The sequence below is a fragment of the Aphelocoma coerulescens genome, chromosome 2 (genome assembly GCF_041296385.1).
Source record: "Aphelocoma coerulescens isolate FSJ_1873_10779 chromosome 2, UR_Acoe_1.0, whole genome shotgun sequence".
NCBI lineage: Eukaryota > Metazoa > Chordata > Aves > Passeriformes > Corvidae > Aphelocoma > Aphelocoma coerulescens.
In genome coordinates, this window is record NC_091015.1 from 143,974,329 (window position 1) to 143,986,798 (window position 12,470).

The following is a 12,470-nucleotide window of genomic DNA, read 5'->3' on the forward strand; positions in this document are numbered from 1 at the left end:
TTATCCTTACTTCATTTAAAATAATTAGAAAATCAATAATTTAGAAACAAAAGTGGAAATTGCTAGCCTTTTGTAATACTGACTTTTGCTGGAAAAGATTTCCAAAGCAACCTGTCCCCCATAACAAGCAAACTGAGCACCAATATTCCATGCAATACTACCATGTTCCTATGGGGAAAATGTAAAATTATAGCCTCTGCAATGTTCAGATATCTTCCCTCAATTTGTCTTCTGAATTACCACAACTTCTGTTTATAGAAATATTCAATAACAATTTGTTTCTCTACTACATAAATGATCTTCTTTTTACCAACAACTACAGTATAGCTTCAGATAAAAGTGTGGTTTTTTTAATTAAACATTTTAAAGTAAAAATAATTGCATACTCTCAAAATTATTTTCCATATAATTTCCTTGCATAGAAAACCTAAACCTGTTCAGCAACAATGCCAATTAGGCACTTGCATTCAACCTTATTATCTTATCAGTTTTGTTTGTATTCAGCTTCACACCTATTTAACTTTAAAGATTACTCCAGTGCAATAGCAGAATATTTAAATTCAATAAATACAGTGTCATGAGCTTTTCAGGAATTGAAACGAGACTGGTATATTATGCACAGGAACTAAGTTCAGTGTTTGATATAGGGGTACAGAGAGCAGTGGATTCAACAGAAACCCCTTGCTGCTCAGAGATCATAGACAGTATCTGAAACAGAGTTGGATCTGCTCAGACCCTGGAAGATAAATTGCAACTGTACCCTCTGAGCTCTGCTGTTAATCAGTTTGGAGTGAAAATAATAAGTAACAGCAACTTTGCATACACCACAGTACGAGAAACATCAGGAAATCATGCCCACTCATTTCACTCCCAAGCAGTCAACAGCCCAGCCTGGCAGTAAGGTTTGCTTAACCATGAAGAAACCGTAGCAAGCAGAATGGCTCTCCTCCCAAATGAAGGGCTTGGGAACTTTAAGGACGTGGCTAACAAGGATTTGAAAAGCTTCCACAAATAAAGCTTTCTCTCTCTTGTTGAGAAAACAAGGGCTTAGGTTTCAAGATATAAACCATAGCCTAGCTGATACAAGGAAAAGTTTCAGCAGCCTCAAGAAGGTGATGATTTACAGAAATCGGGACAGGATCCAGGAGAGGGGATGGGGAGCATTCCAATGGCAAACTAGTTTAACCAGTTTCTGATGAGCTGGATTTAGAGAAAATGCATCGATTAAGAGCGTTGGGTTACTCCCAATGCAGCAAGAAAGTAGCTGCATTATGCAAGACTACCCAAGGTAACTCAAGCGTTCATTGTCAGGGCACTGTGGGCTGTAGCACTGCAAGTACACGCGCGCTGCCGGGAGGAGTGAGCGGCATGCTCCAGTGAGCTGGGCACCGGCACCTTGGCCTGGGTGTGGTTTAATGGATGGCTTAACCCCATCCAACTCCAGGCTGCTGCCAAAGCCCATGAGCTCACCTTTCCTTCCCTCTCTCGCTCTGCTTCTCATCCACCAGCTGCAAGAAAGCCAGCTCAGTGAATCCCATCAGCAACTACAGTCAATATAGAGAAGGGGTATGTGCAGTTTGGACCAAGGAGACTGGGAGGCTGCCCATTTTTTTGTAGCAGCTCCATACTTGAATTTCCACAGTGTAAGCACGTATGAAACAACAGGTGAGTTTTCCCTCAACTGCTCTGAATCTTCTCAATAAAATGTACTGTCACAATGCAAAATTACAAAAAAGTTGCGCTCTATAGCACTAAGAAATAATTAAGAAATAGAGAGAGGCAAATAAAAAAATCCGAACTGCAGTAAAAGGAGGCTGGGATTTGAATGAATCACAGCCCAAACTCAATGGCAGTGCTCTGCTGCCGTGTCTGCAGTGACTCCACTCAGGTGCCATCAGTCTGGTCTATGGAGCCAGCACCATCTCTTTCTTCTTTCGATTAGACGAACTAATCGAAAAGTTCCTTAATTAAATTAATTCATAACTTTTGAGAAGAGAGGTTTACATAGCAGTTAAATGTCTAGGTGCCTATGAAAGATCTATATGTCACACACTCCTAAGATATCCCAGGAATATTTAAAGAAATATGAGTCAGATAGCATCATCTTTCACTTGCAAAGCAATTTAAGTCTAATGATAAACTTAATACTATGCTAACATGTAAATGTATATTAGTGTGCCTCCAAGATGGAAATACATGTAATAACTCTTCCCACAGCACTTCTGTGAGACTTCAGGAGGAGTACAAACAGAAGGAGTCACGCTAACTTGCCCTAAATCCACAGGAATCAATGACAGCTGGGATTCCGTTTCAGAGTCATTTGATTACAACCCAGTGCTTTGTACCTCTCTTTCCAAGACAAAATATATTTGTAATTAATTTTGCATGTATCAGCATAGATAGTAAACTCACCTAAAGACTGGTATTTCAAGCAGGAATATTTTCTCTGGAAAACACATCATTGTTCGAAATCCAAAATTATTTTTAAACAAAAATGCAAATTATAAAAAATTTTTAACATTTTTAAACTTCTGTGTCAAAGTCTCTTAATAATCTGAAATGCCAATCAAACTAGCCTCTGGATTCCTGACCATGCAATACTACAGGGATTTCCTTCAGTAGATTTTATTTTACACAGCTAATAACTTTGCCAGGCCTTCATCAGTCCATAGTACACCTTCCATGCTAGCTGTCTCAGTTGAAGCACATAAATTCACACACATTCACAATGTCCATAAAAACTGGCAGTGAAAGAAAATCACTGCTTATATGAAAGAAAACACAGATTAATCCAGTTTTAGCCACAATGAACTCTTACACCTTGTAGAAGCTCTATTAACTCAATACTCTGGAGAAGAATCTAAAAATCTGGGGAGGAGATAACACTTTTTTTTTTTTGCTAAGGTAAAACTTTTCCATTCCTGAAAGCTAAAAGCTCTTAGAAGTAGATACAGTTTGCACATTCTCTGCAGCTTAATTTCCTGAGGATTACACACTGGACATGCTCTAACTGAGGCCGAGAATAGGCTTCTCTTTATTCACAGTTTTCACTGCTCAGACCAAAGTTGGGCTTTTTCCATAGTTCCAGCAGGGAATTTTTCCACGGCCCTCTCCTTCAGACCATCATCCCCTCTTCCTGGCACCAAACACGTAAGGATGGCAGAGGGGACAAGGACCAGCTACAAGGAAGAACAATTTGGGAGATGAAACCTGAAAAGAAATACTATTGCTGGAAAGGAAGGCTGATGTTAAACCAGTGGAAAATTGACAACTGAGTAAAAGACTGAAGTCTGAGCTGGAAGCTGAGTATGTAGGGAAATGCTAGAAACCAGACAGGGAGTAAAAGAGTAGGAAGACAACATGATATGTTAGGAGGAGAGTTGGGGAGAACCACTCAGGCAGACTGGGACTGGGGTCCAATATAAGAGTCAAGGACCAGAGAGAGAGTTGGAATTTTCTGAGTAGGAGCTGGTGCAAAACAAAACTTACTGCCTCTCATCTCTGACCCTCAAAATGCAAGATTCACTAAGAAAATGTACAGCTGGAAAACACTGAGGGAAATCACAGGACAACTTGGGAGGAAGAAATGAGAACAGGAGCTGATTAGGCAATGACAGGAAAAATAGAAGTAGAAAATGACAGCAGTAGAAACCAACTAAAGACAACATGATACTTCAACATAAAAAATGGCAAGCAGTTGAGCACAGACGGGCACTGACCGCACAAAGACATGAAGCGCACTCAAATAAACACAACATCCTTGTAAACAGGGCCCATTTCTCTTTCCAATCATTTAACTTTTCCCCTAACTCAAATTTTAAAACTGCCAAGGTGGTCTTAAAGGTAGTCAGCTTAAAAATACTGTAATTGTTCCACTATTCTATATAATTTTACAGACTCGGGTTTGGTAGGTGCTCTACAGGTGAATAGGGCTGCAATGGAAGATTTAGGTGCAGCGTAAGAGATGGAGGTAATTAAGCTCCTGAACTGGATCCATTTCACAGATTATTCCCTGCAAGACAAACCCAAATCCATTCTGAGTTTAGGACCAGCAGAAGACCTTGAATCAGACAAATAACTTCTAGTGGACAAGTTCACAAAGGCAAAGCAGGAGCTAAAGCTTGAATCATTGTATCACTTTCCTTAAAGTCCCCTCGATACATCCTGCTCTTCAACTGAAAATTTTTCAGTCTTTTAATTTCTTTGCTGTCAGCAAGCATGTGCAAAACTCACTGGGCAAAAAACACTGCATGCTGTGATATTAATGGTCTACACTGAATTTGGTGATGTCTTCATGCAGTAGTTTGCTTTATCACTCCAAAGGGGAGAGATAAGGTTTTCAACCCTGATTGTCTTACATAGATGAAAACATCAAATAAATGGACTAATCTGTTTAGAAATATTAATTTGCTACAAAACCCAAGACAGCATCTAGAACCCTGTGGTACAAAACTATGCTACCTACCTGCCCACCGCCCCTATGAACCATCTTCCATCAAGTGAATAGTTTTAAGGTTAAGAAGTCAAACAAAGTCTGAAGATGTCAAAAATAAGGTATTCCAGTGACCTGATCTGCCCCACTGTGCATATACATTCATGATAAAATCTTTAGAGAAAACCTGCTGCACTACACTGCCATGGGACCTCTTGCTCATTCAGTGCAGAGAATTGAACTGCTGGAAAGGTAGGAAAAGAGGCAGGAAAAAAGGCTGTTGCTGCCTCTGCCACCCCTGCATTGCTTTATTGTAAACTGCAAAAGGTGTGGGATGGAGGAAGCTGCAAGGACAGATAGTCCGATCTTGTGGTTAGATAAGCTGAATAATGCCCTGGAGAACTGGACTTTACTTGCATGTCTTCTGGAGCTCCTCTGTGATGTAAAGAAAGTCATTTAACCCCAACTTTCAGTAATAAACATTTGTCTGAGTGAGCGCCTGACTTGTGATTCAGTCTCATTTGTATTAATAGTGAACACTCATGGGTGTAACTGGAAGCTGTGGTTGGGAAAGATTAAGTGTACAGTATCCTAAAGCACTGAGACAATGCAGTCCTCAGTGATTCAGTCTGCACCTTCCATAAAAGTGGGGCTTTTTGGTGTTAATTCTCTCTGTGCCTCACCTCGCGCTTTATCTCCTAGAAAGTGGAGATTACACCAACTTTTTGTCTCACAAGGATGTTGCGAAATGTAATTACATCTTGGAGGCACTCAGATATTATCACAATGAGCAGCAGAGGAAAAAAATTAGCTAATTAATTCAAAATAGTTTGAAAAATGTGCTGAGAACAAGGCGTAGCTCTATAACTGAACAAAGAGGTGGAAAGAAAATACTGAATAGTGACTCACTGAGTCGACACAGTCCATTCTGTGAACTGGCAAGGGAGCCTACAGAAATACAACCCTTAATCATGTACTTAATGACTGTACCCAACAGAATGTAAAAACTGGGTTCAGGTTGTGCTATTTGTGAGTTTTTGAACACTTGAGTAAGTAACCTTTATTTTCAAATAGGAACATTCTGTATACAATAACAGAGCTGGTAGATGTATTTAATTCGAACAAGTAGGAACAATCCTCCCATCACCATTTAATGAAACATTTACCTCTTAAGGGTATCAGCTGTAGAGGAGGGAGGATGGAGAGCACATACTTTCAAAATTACAGCTCCATGGCAGAAAACTATTCTTCCTAAAACTCTCAGCTGTCTAAAAATCCAACTGACTCCAGCTTTCACTGTAAAAATTTAATGAACTAAGCTGAAAGCTTCTATCAGGTCCACAGAAATAGATGTGCAAGTCCTATTATCAAAGGAAAAAGCAGCATCATTGAGAATTCTGAAAAGCTGCAGGCATCATTTGGTGCAGTGAGCCAGATCAGCTCGGTAAAACATTGGAACCACTCAAATGCCATCCAAATCGACTGTTTACTACACTCTTAATGTTGTCATCCACACTAAAAGTTGTTTTGATTAATTTGTCAAGTAAAGGGGTTTTTACTTCAAAAAATAAATGCAGAAGTGATACCCAAAAGCAAAATTTATTCTTGGGTTCTGCAAATATTGAATGTTATTGCAATAAATTATAGTGTCTATGTGATATGAAAAGATTCCAAATATTTAAATTACCAAAAAACCCAAATTACTAAAAAATAGTTAATAGATTATTACACAATCACAGGCTAATTGTAGTCTTCTCAAAAAGCAATCATATTTTGAAGCAGTTTGCAGAGATGTTAAGTGTTCATCCTTTTGTGTTTAAATGTAAATGGAAGGTACTCAGCTAAACCCATATGTGCTACTTTGAAAATACATGGTTTGGTATTCTCTTAAGCATTTCTTATTACTTCTATCATCTTTTTTTTAGAAAAATAAACTATTTCTGTACTGTACCAAATCTCTGTTTCTAAAATGCAAAGACCTAGATCTGTAACAAAAAGCAAGCAGGCAGAAAGGAATTTCTTAAGATTACATATCCTTCGTATTAACATCTGTTTTAACACATATTGGAAGGAAAACACTTTTGATGTCCTGTTTGTGTTTGTTAATGGCCATCTTTGATTTCCCTGGATTATAGTAAAGAGTCCTTAAAATACAAGTAATCAATAAAACCTATGCCCACTGACATAAGCACGAAACACAACATATTCCTATCCTAAATTATTTAAACAGGACTGTTTAAAATTTATGACATTACCCTGGGAAAAGGCACACAAAGGATGAGTCATATTTTTTAGAATTTTCATGTGTTATGCAGCAATGATTACTTGCAGAGTGGCTGACGAAATATTTGGAAAGGGAAAAAGTAATCTTTCCAAATCAAGTTATATAACTTTGATTTACATAAATGTAATCCATTCAGTAGTCCAACCAGAAAAGTAATATTTATGGCCCAAACACAAAAACCTAGGGCTTTAGTTGTAATTCTTACTAGGAAAGCAAAATAGAACCAGGAAGATGAAGGAGGGAAGAGAAGAAATTCATCATTATGGAGGTATGAGGTGTTTACTGTGCTGCCTTTTCTGGCTCTGGATGTAAGAAAACTCAATACGACTTAAATTGCATAGAAATTCCAATGCAAATTAATAAGATGATTCCATGCAGGAAGCCTTAAATTCATGATCCCTTTAACAGAGCCTACTTTATGTCAACCCTGCCTATTTTTGGTCCTGAGCTGACCACTTATATAAGGAAACGCTAGAAGACATGGAGATGTGGCAGCTTTCCATCAGCAGACCGGCTCTACTTGCTATTCCCAAAGTACTGCTTTGACCCTTGGTGTCACTGGAAAGCCTCTGCAGCACGTGCAGCTCTTCTTACCAACTGCCCCATGTGTATCTCGTTGGGTATATGTGTGCCATGAACATACGTGCATGGGCACGCTCATGAGAGAAGGATGAGATTCAGAAAAAGATTAAATTTATCTCTATTTCATCTGAAAACAACCTTTAGAAGTGCCCACTGGATCTTCAGAGCTAAAGTATCTGAAACTCTCCAAGTATATTTAACTTCTGCACTGCTGAAAAACATCTTCAGTGCCATCTCAAAGTTCACTTAGGAATTGTGTATTTTCCAAACTCAAGTAAAGCAAATTAGCACATAGCGTTACATAACAAAAACTATTATGAAACGAATAGATTTTATCTAGCAGAAATAATTAGAACAGCAAAGGCTAAATTCCCTAAACGAACTTAGTTCAGTCCTTTTCTGCACACACACTATGCAGCACTCTGAATCACAGAGCTATATACCATATTTTCCAGGCTATTGCTGGTCTTTCTGCAAAAGAGATGGGCCATTACCTATCCAGCTGGACAGTCCAACAGCTCTGAAATCCTTATCGCCCCAAAAGAAGGACACTTGTGCTTGAGATCCTTACTGCCATCTGCCACTCTCTGGATCTAAACAAAGTGGCTTCCTCACTGAGGCTGTCTGTCCCTTTACTGGCAAAACTACAGACACATTTTCTTGCTTCCATTCAGGGTGTGCACAGCTGAGAACTCCCTGATCCACTCTCAGGAGTGCAATGTGCTCAGGCAGGACAGGCCTTCCTAAGAATCAGTTGTTATGGACTACACCCAAAGTGCAACAAACTTGTTCTGAAAATGAGCACCTTCTGCGTTTGCTAATTAATTACAAATTAAGCCAAATTGAGTGAGGTTTTACAGGAATGGCCAAAGACCAGTTTGATGCCAAGTTTCAAGTACTTTTCCAAAAGCACAGGGAAACTGGAACACTACAAAGGAAAGATGATAAAAATACAGTATATGCTAAACAGAGTATTCTCCCTGCAATTTGTTTCACAGGAAAAAGATGAGTCATAAACAAACACAAACACATACACAGAACACAGACATTACAGCCCAAGAGGAGGTAACACAGCATAAAGTAGCTTGGCCACACTGATAGTTAATGCTACTAAGGTCATCTTGTCACGTACAACCTACTACCAAAGCCTCCTTACAACGCAAAGCAACGCAAACATCACTTGGGTGAAACCTTCAGAGTTTAAAAGTCGATTTTTTGGCGGGGTGGCATACAGCACAGTCCGAAACAAATGCTGTGTTACAATAGAGAACATGGCAACAGCAATAGTAATATACATACTGGTTTTAGTCCTGTATCTCTGTTATGCACCACACATAAATGTTTTGACTTCACAAATGGTATTCTTAATAGTACCAACAAGTGGCCTATGTAAAATTTACCTGCAAACTGCTGCTGAGTTACGATCAATTACTTCTTTCATGTGACATCTTCAGTGATTAATAACAAATACAACTCAACACTACTGCAAGTTTTTAGCTGATGCAATGCAGGACACAAACAATACTGTAGCAACTAACCACAGGCAGTCCAACATCCCTTCTCCCCATCCCCAAATTAGATAAACATTTTGTCCAACTGCTTCTGTTAAATGAAAGTTAAAAAAAAAATTAAAAAACAGTCATTTATAAACTGGTTTACTTATTTCAAGCATGCAGACAGTTCCAAACTTTGAAAATGCATAAATTTTGAGACAGCAGTAGCAATACAGACAAGGCTCTTACAACAACATACAAAGCAAGCAAATGGCACACAGAATACTGTAAACTAAATGACTGAGCCTTAACCAAACTGGGTCCTGAAGTCAAACAAATCTGGACGGCCAATGTAAGCCAATGTAAGCCACTGCAATTACCTTTTCATGATATTTATGTAAAATTATGCTAATTATTGTGCCTACCTATAAATGAAAATCAAGAGCCAAAAGGAAATTGCCAGGGAACAATGACTTCTTTTCAAAAAAAAATATATAATTGCATATGTAAAATACAAAAAAATCAGTAGCATTTTTCAAGTCTGCAGTTTTGTTAAAGAGCAAATAGAAATCATAAATTATGTGGAGTAACTGCTGATTAAGCATTCAATTAAAATTATATGGTATTTTTCTTGTGTGAGTAATTCAGAGTCAAACAAGGTGTTATACTAAAGAGATATTTGAACACATCAACAAATCATTCTGTGTAATCACTAGGATAAAACAGTGTGAAAATCCCATAGCATGGAAGAAAGGCAGGGGCAGTGGGGAATGCCAATGCCTACAGATGGCTGAGATTTCCTTGGGTTCTCTGACGCTCACCCACCTCCCCACGTACATGAATCAAAAGCAAGGTTTTCAATCATCTTACCACTGAACGACTGCAGGTTTTATAAGGACGAATTCACATTTTGTTAGTTAGCATTCAGTGGAACTTCAGGAAACTGTATCTTTATTATGGAGAAAACTTTACCCAAACAAACTGGGTGCCAGTTAGGAGCAACCATCACTACACGCAGGTTGACACCAAGGCAAACACGTTTGGTTTTAGCAGAGATAAAACACAGAAACACGGGTCACCGAATGATTGAAATTTAGTCCTGTGTTATACAGTCTGCTAATTGACATTAACTACTGTAAAGAGCACTTTTTTTTTTTTTTTTTTTTTTAATCTAAGATACAGACAGTAAGATTTCTTAAATGACTTAAGACCTGGATATTTAATACAGAGTAATAGCCTTACTTGTTAGGAATACACACTGAGAAGCTATATTTAATGCATTTTAATGCTAAAAGTGTTCTTTTTAGAGGCTTCTTTATATTTTCATATGCAAAATGGAAAAGTAATCAACATCTTAGGAAAAAAACATTTTATCATCTTCTTGAGTAACCTTTTTAATATTTAACTGAAGTTAAAATTGACATGGAAGCATCCTAAGCACTTAAAAATAAGACATAGGAAATGTCTTAGCCAGGCAGCCCGGGTATCACAATTCCTTGTTTCTTACTCCCACTCAGAAACAACTCTCATTTGATTATAAGGAACTTAATGGCTTTGACTATTGGAAATCCAGTAAGCACAAGTCTGCCCAATAAAGACAGTATGCAAGCTCAAGTTTATGCATTTTCATTGTAAGGAGGGGGAGGGGCAGAAATCCCAAGTCAGAAAATGTGTAGAAATATAAATGAAAAGAATGAATTTAAGCTAGTGAGGTGGAAGATGTTAGAAAACAGGGGTATGACAAATACAATTAGCTACAAGCAATCTCTCCTGGTCTTGGAGTATTCTCTCTTACCATTTTTACCTGATAAGCATTCTGATCTGAGGCAAGCATTCCACAGGAGTCAAAAGCTTACAGGGTGAAGCAAGAACAAAAAAAGCAAGATAATTAGGTAGCAGAGATGAAATTATAGACTGATTGTTAGAAAATTACTTGGATTGATGAAATTACTCAAGATGCCATCACAATTATCACAAAGTTATCATAGTTACAGTTTTTCATTCTAATACTAAACATAAATCCATTAGATGTTTGGAATTAAATTACTCCTACAGCCTGTTTATTGCCGTTATCTTAGTAGAAGGACATGAACATATGGTAGAAATTTGTCCTTGCCTAAAATTACTCTGCTTGTACTCTGTACATTATAAACATGCAGACAGGGAATGGCACTGCCAGATGCAGTGAAGGGAATAAGAGGATAAGAATGAGGGTGAAGGAGGGAAGGGCTTCCTACCATCCCTTTCACACATGCTAGTACAGTATCATTTGCTAGAACAGTAAAAATTCATAGCACTTCATGGTCCAGAAGGACCAGCCACAGCTGTGGTGCATATACCCAACATTAGGAATACATGGAAAAAAAACAGGAACAGGCACGGAGAAGTGAGAAGTCTGACTCAGAAAGATAACCTGATACTGTAAAGCAGATGTGGAGTGAGAAAGAAATGCAAATCCACCAACACAGAGAGGTATAGTATATAGGCAGCATCACACTGCACTGAGAGAGCAATACAATGGTACTGAGGGAGGAAACACTTCTCTAGTGAAAGGAAATAAACACCATCGCATTAGTAAAGAAAGGAGCAAGCTTCATGGACACTCAACAGATGCCTCCCCTTTTCCCAAGCTCCCCAAAAGTCAAAAGAAACAAAACTGAGAACACAGCAAATGAGAAGCATAAGACCTCTGAACTAGAGGTGCTGCTTGCAGGTAAGAATAAAAGTCTTCCACTAAAAAGTGACACAAAGTCAGAACAATGAAACATGGAACACCCACTATAAGGGGACAGTGTATTTTATTTCTTTACTCATTTGCATCTTTCCCCTTCCAACGTCAAGAACACAAGGGAGACTTTGCTCGACGCAGAGTCCTATTTTTGTAACTAACTTGTCTGCCAGTTCAGAAATTACTAAAAGCTTTCCAAGACTGGAAATTCATCTAGTCCTAATCCTCGAAATAAAAATACCATGCCAGTAGAAACCCTGGAAGTCACCTCTTCATCTAGCATCAAAAGAAAACATTCTAAAGTCTCTAGAGTATTTTGGTGGCCAGTGTTAAGAGTACCTATAATTCAAAACCACTGCAAGACAATGAGCCGTACGGGAATTATTTTCTGAACTACTAAAAACTTGTTCATTTGCATGACACATAAGAACAGAAATAAGACATAGAAATTAATTCCTTACCACTGGAAACCAGAATTCTGATTTTTAACTGAAAAGATAAGATCATACATTTCCAAATTACAAGACAAGGGCAGATAATTTTGTGCGGTTTCCTATTTCTGAGAAGCAGAACAAATAAAATCCTTACTTGTTTATTAAAAGCCAGCATTTTGATTCTTGTAAACTCAAAGAAGTATCTCCTTGAAGCATTTCCAGCTACACAAAAACAGATCAATGTCCTTGAACTAAGAAACACAGCAGAAAGCCAAGGACCGTACAGGAAAAAAGGCCACTTATCCAGGCACCATCATTTTCAGTACACACAAAGATTCCCGAAACACTTACAGTACTCTCAAGAAACGAACTGAAAAAGTATTGGGGAACTCCACATTGCCAACATTTGTTTTCACTGTTCTATACTTTCCCTCAGTTTGTAAACAAAAGACTTGCTTCCTTTACTTTTCCTACCTGAAACCTGTTAAAGTTATCCTGGGCCCTGACAGTCAAGATT

At 38.3% G+C, this 12,470-nt stretch overlaps 1 protein-coding gene across 4 annotated transcripts in view; it reads right to left on the reverse strand.

The window, feature by feature from the left end:
* The window catches only part of RAD54B (RAD54 homolog B), a 68,496-nt gene that overhangs the window by 27,133 nt on the left and 28,893 nt on the right, over positions 1-12,470 (reverse strand). The gene's annotated exons all lie outside the window — the stretch shown is intronic.